The sequence below is a fragment of the Camarhynchus parvulus genome, chromosome 10, assembly GCF_901933205.1.
Source record: "Camarhynchus parvulus chromosome 10, STF_HiC, whole genome shotgun sequence".
Taxonomy (NCBI): Eukaryota; Metazoa; Chordata; class Aves; order Passeriformes; family Thraupidae; genus Camarhynchus; species Camarhynchus parvulus.
Window position 1 is genome coordinate 19,289,221 of NC_044580.1, and position 5,922 is coordinate 19,295,142.

The following is a 5,922-nucleotide window of genomic DNA, read 5'->3' on the forward strand; positions in this document are numbered from 1 at the left end:
CGGCAGCGGCGGGAGGAGGAGGAGGAGGCGGCGGCCGTGAGGGGAAGGCGGGGGGGCAGCACAGAACATGGCGCCGCGTCCTACTTGCGCTGCGGTCGCCTCACGGAGACCCCCGGCCATGGCGGTTGTACCGCGGGGTTTGCCGTTGAGTCGTCCCCCCCCTCCCTCCTCTCGCCGTCCTCCTCCTCTTCCTCCTCCTGCTCGCCCAGGAGTTTTTAAACTTTAAAGCGCAGCTTCCGCCGCCCCGCGCCCGCCTTTGTCCCCCCCCCTCCCCGGAGCACACCGCGCTCGGTTCGGCCGCCGCGTCCCGCCGCGCTGCCCCGGGCGCTGCCCGCTGAGGTACGTTCGCCCTCCGCTCTCCCCTTCCCGCAGCCCCCGGCGGCTCGGGGGACGCGGCGGGGCCGGGGCTCGGTGAAGCCTCCCCGGGCAGCGCCGAGGGCCCGGCGGGGCGGTGGGGGGGGATGAGGGGAAGGGGCTTCCCCGCCGCGGGTTCGCGCCCCGCCTGCCCCCGGCCACCTCCCGCCCACTCTTTTTGGGGTGGTTTTCCTATTTTTCGCTTCTTTCCTCCCCCCTCCCCCCGTTATTTTCTTGCTTGTTTTGGGGTTTTGTTGGGTTTTTGCTTTTTGGTTCGGTTTTTGGTTTTTTTTTTTGTCCTGCCAAAGTTTTTCGCCGTCCCCCGTTTATTCCGCCAGACGCGGAACAACAACCTGAAGTCCGGCCCCGGGGGAAGGAAGGGGGGGAAAAGGGGGAAGAAGGAAAAACACGCACACACATCCAGCCTTTTTGTGCGTGTGTGGGGATGGAGGGGGTGGAGAGTGCGTTCATTTCTTCCAATATTATTTTTTATTATTCTTATGATTATTAGGATTATTATTCAACGCTCGCGCTACCGGCGGCGATGCCCCATCGCCCGCAAAATAAAAAAAAAACAACAACAGGAAAAAAAAATGCCCAAACCAAACCCAACCAACGCTAAGCGTCGGCTTCAAAATTCTTTCCTTTTATCTTCTCAGCATCTGGAGAGAGGGAGAGAGAGAGAGAGAGAAAGGGCGCGTTCATGAGGACTACAAAGTTACAAATATGGCTCCCCAGTCTCTCTTGCCTGATCACTGCAAAGAAATGAAGACGCACTTTAAACTAAACCATTCGCAACTCACTCGCAGTCCCTGCCTGCCTCTCCCTAGCCCAGCACCCTGCACAAATATTTGCCAACTAAACACGCCGAGAGAGAGAGCAGCGAGCAACTTATTTTTTATTTAATGCACGGCCAGCCCCTCTCCGAGGCATCGCAGCCCGGCACGGGCAGGAGCAGCCCCGGGGAGCCCCCGAACGTCCCCGGAGCGCCCCGCGCCCCCCAAAGCGGGGGGCACAGCCCCCCACACACACAGGTAGGCACCTCAAGGGCAGCAGCGGCCCCGCCAACACCTGGCACGCTCCACCCCGCCAAAAAAAAAAAACCGTGGGATGCCTTTTTATTATTCTCATCATTAGCGTTATTAGCATTAATTTTTTTTTTTTTGGCATTGCATTGCTTACATCTGAGGGCGTCCTGTTCCGCAGCTCTAAGTGGATCCTTTTCTTCATGTCCATGTCCGTGGCTGGCGGGAGGCGCGGAGGGTGCGCGGCTCGGCTGGCGCAGTGACCCCGTGCAGAGCCCCCCGATCGCGGGGCGCGGAGGGACTCGGGCTCGCCCAGCGCCGCTCGGAAGCCCGAGCGCAGCACCGCGGCGCGCACTAACCTGATAACCGCGGGGGCGGGCGCTCCGGGGGCTCCGCCGGGATTGACGGCGCGATCGGCCAATCGGAGCGCGCCGCTGCCGCGTCTCAGCCAATCAGCAGCGCGAGGCGCGGCGGAAGCCAATGGGGGAGCGGCTGTGCCGGGCAGGGGGACAGCCCGGCGCCGAGCCCAGGCTCATTCCGCGCTGCCGCCTGATGGGGACGGAGCGGCCGCGGCTCCGCCGCGCCGGGCACGGTGCGCGCTGCGCCCTGCGCCCGCCCGAGCCTGGGGGAGGCGCCGGGGCGGGGAGCGGCGGCCAAACCGGAGCCGCCCGGCCAGGGCGCGCAGCCAGGAGGGAGGGAAAGGTGCGGAGCGAGGCACGGGAATGGCGCGGGCAATGGCGCGGGCCCCGGCGGCGGGGGCGGGCGGAGCGCGAGCGGCGGGCGGAGCGAGCGGGCGGGCGGGCGAGGGAGGGGCGGCGGCGCTGCTGAGGGCAGGGGGAGCGGCCGGGCCGCCCTCGCACGGCTCCCCGCGGCCGGGGCCGCCTCGGCGGGCTGGGAGCGGCTCCGGAGGGGAACGGGAGGCGCTGCCCGTGCCCGGAGTACCGGGAGGGTCCCCCCGGGACGGGCCCCGGCGGGGCGGGCGCGGCGCTGAGGGGACGGGGAGCGGCCGGGCTGCCCTTAGAGGGGTCCCCGCGGCCGGAGCCGCCTCGGCGGGCTGGGAGCGGCTCCGGAGGGGAACGGGAGGGTCGGGACCTCCGGGAAGGGAAGGGCGGGAGGATCCCCCCAGGAAGGTCCCTGAGGGACAGCGGGGCCCGGCTGTGCTGGGGTGGAGCAGGGCCAAGGACGAGAATCTTTCAGTTCCCAGGAAAGATGGGAAGGGATTTTTTCCTTGGAGTGCCAGGATAAGGGGGATGGATTCAGGCTAGAGGAGATCACAGTGAGGTGGGATATTGGGAACGAATTCCTGGCTGGGATGGAATTCCTAGTGGAGCTGTGGTTGCTCCATCCCTGGAATGTCCCAAGGCCGGGTTGGAGCAGCCTAGGATAGGGGAAGGTGTTGGGGTTGGAACTTGATGGGTTTGAGGTCCTTTCCAAGCCACATCCCAGGAATTTTGAAGGAAAATGGGATACTCAAGGAACAGTGGAATGGGGATGGAGCTAGGCTGGGAATGCTGGAGAAAGGAATGATCCAGGAATCCTCAGAGCCTTTTCCAGGGCCTAAAAGAGTTCCAGGAGAGCTGGAGAGGGACTGGGACAAGGGACAGGACACAGGGAATGGCTTCCCACTGGGAAAGGGGAGATTGGGGTGGAATACTGGGAAGGAATTCCTGGCTGGGCTGGAACTCCTAGGGCTCCATCCCTGGGATGTCCAGGGTGGGCTTGGAGCAGCCTGGGATAGTGGGAATGATCCCAGCACATGGAATGGGATGAGCTTGAAGCTCCTTCCCATCCCAAACCATTCCCTGCTCCTGGATCCTTTTCCAGGTGCTGCAGGATGAGGATCCAAGCCCAGAGGTGCTCTTTTTCAAGGATTTGCGATTTCCAAACTGTTCCCATCAGCTGGAGCAGAACTCAGGTAAAAAGTGCTTTGGTTCCTTCTAAAATCCCTGTTTGTCCCTTCCTACTTTTCCTGGAAAACACAGGGCTGGAAAACCCCAAAGAGCTGTTGGAAAGCATCGAGGGAGTGCTGAAAATCCTCGGGAAACTTGATTATATATCCATGTATTTTACAGGACAGGATGGGGACAAAGTCGCAGTTGTGAGCATGGAAGAATTCCAGGAATATGGATAAAGCCAGCAGGAATTGTGTTTGGAATAGGATGGGAAAAGCTGGATCCAACTCCAGGTAAAAATTCCAATTTCAGCAAAAGAAAACTGCAAAATGTTCCTTTTTTTGGGATGTTTGAGGGGTTTAGGATGGAAGTTTGGGGTTGGATGAGAAATCCTTGACTGGAATTAATATTTCAAACTTTTTGAAATGTTTGGGACTTGGGAATGAGGCAGAATGATTTGAGCTCTCTTTAAATTTCTCCTTTCCAGGTGTGTCCAGAGGTGGCTCCTGGGCTGAATCTTCAGGAACTTTTCATGGAATTTCTGCTCCTGGTGCTGCTGAAAAACACTGGAAAAGGACTTTTCTCCTGGAAAAAAAAAATTGCTGGGACAAGCTGGGATTTCAAAGGAATTTCTGGGAATCCAGAGCTGCTTTTTCCTTTGTTTGTTCCAAAGAAAAATGTGGATTTTGTTTGTTTGAAGGTGCAGAAAATTCCTTTCTCTTTCATTATTGAGGGAATTTATTCCCAGTTCCAAGCCAGAATTCCACGTTTAAAGCTGCTCCTGTCGTTATTTGTATTCCAAGAGTTTGGGAATTAAAAAAAGATTGGGAATTGTAACATTGGGAATAAACCTGAAGGGTTATTTTTCCATGGTCCAACTTTCCTTCTGTGATTTTTCATTCCTGAGGGTTTTTTCCTGCTTTGTGTTCATAGGAAGTTTGAATTTGTGGGGTTGGTTTTTAATGGGAATTGTTGGGATTTTTTCCTTATTTGTTTTTATCAGGAATTTGGAATTGATGGGATTGGTTTTTAGCAGGAATTTGAGGTTTTTATCTTGCTTTTAACAGGAATTTGTAATGTAATTTGTAGGATTTTTCCCGTTTATTTTTAAGAGGGATTTTGAATTTGTGGGATTTGTTTATACCAGGAATTTTTAATGGAATTCTTGGGATTTTTCCTTGTTTATTTTACCACGAATTTTGAAATTATTTGGATGTGGTTTTAAGGGGAATTTTCAATGGAATTTGTCCTGTCCATTTTTACCAGGAATTCTGAATTTATGGAATTTTTCATAGTTAATTTTTTTACAGGAATTTGTGGTGTTTTTTCCTTGTTAATTTTTACCAGGAATTTTCAGTTTCTGGGATTTTTCCTTGCTTATTTTTAAGAGGAATTTTGAATTTGTGGGATTGGGTTTTTTTGCAGGAATTTGAGGGGTTTTTTTCCCTTGGCTATTTTAACATGGATTTTGAATTGATGGGATTTATTTTTACCAGGAATTTCTGGGATTTTTCCTTCTTTATTTTTCTGGGAATTTTGAATTTTTGGGATTGTTTTTTAGCAGGAATTTTTAATGGAATTAGTGGGATTTCCCCTTGTTTATTTCCCACAAGAAATCACAGTCTTTCCCTTTCTTTTCTCAGGATTCCCTCCTAAATTCCACAGGAATCCTCCCAATCCTGCCCCGCATTCCTGGGGTGAATTCCCATGGAAAATCCCTGGGAATTGTTTGTTGATCCCTTGAATGTCCCTTTGTTTTCCCACACAAAGAATTCCTTCTTAGGAGCAGCTCCCAGCTCTGCACAGCTGGGAATGGAAAAATCCCCAGAATTCTCCAAATTCCCACCCTCAACATTCCCAGCTGGGGAACTTTGGGATGAAACAAATCCCTGGGATCCAGGAATTGCATGGAAAACACCCTTGGGATTCCACAAGAATTTCCAATTTGTGGTTTAACCCCTTAAAATTGGAATTTCTGCAGCATTCCAGGGAAAAAAGTGGGAAAATCTGATAAAAATATGAGGAAATGCTGATTTGAAGGTAAAAAATGAGGAAGAAAACTCTGGGATGGCTCAAAAAATCCCTAAAAATAGTTGGAAAATGTTATTCCCATTTAAAAAATATTATTATTAAACTGTCTTTTTCGTGGAAATTTTTGTGGGATAATTGCTATGTTCCTGATTTTTCTAATGGAATATTCCAAGATTTTCCTGCTTTATTGGCTTGGATTAATGGGAGAATTTGTTAAAATGCCCCAAAAATTCAGGGTGAGTTAAAAGTCCAAGGAATTCTGGGATAATCCTTCAGAATTTAGGGAGAATGGGTGGAAAACATGGGAAAATTGAATAAATTTGAGGTGGAATCCAAGGAAAAGTTGGGAACTGGGGGAGGTTTCCTGTGAAAAACAGGGATTGAATTCCTCAGGATGAGCAAATCCCCTGGAATCCAAGGGAGAATTGGGAATGGAGCTGCCATTACTGCTGGCCCCATTCCCAACATTCCCACCTGGAATTCCCACTCCTTGGAGCTGGGAAAAGCCCCTTTGGAGCCCCAAATCCCACGTGGAGCAGAAAAATTCCCAGGTTTCTCCCTGTGGATGCACCTGGATATGGCACAAAGAGCTGGAGAAGCAGCGGGAAAAGGAGGGAACG

The 5,922-nt window shown here is 52.8% G+C and overlaps 1 long non-coding RNA gene across 4 annotated transcripts; it reads left to right on the forward strand.

The window, feature by feature from the left end:
- Positions 1–54: 54 nt before the first annotated feature.
- LOC115907435 lies at positions 55–5,333 on the forward strand. Of its 4 annotated transcripts, none has more exons than XR_004061043.1 (5): positions 55–339; positions 866–1,388; positions 3,204–3,294; positions 3,452–3,564; positions 3,759–5,333. It is a non-coding gene; the product is annotated as an uncharacterized LOC115907435 (long non-coding RNA). The 4 variants fall into 4 exon arrangements; XR_004061042.1 differs by having other exon boundaries at positions 1,014–1,388; XR_004061045.1 differs by lacking the exons at positions 55–339; positions 866–1,388 and adding an exon at positions 1,906–1,971.
- The last annotated feature ends 589 nt before the right edge of the window (positions 5,334–5,922 follow it).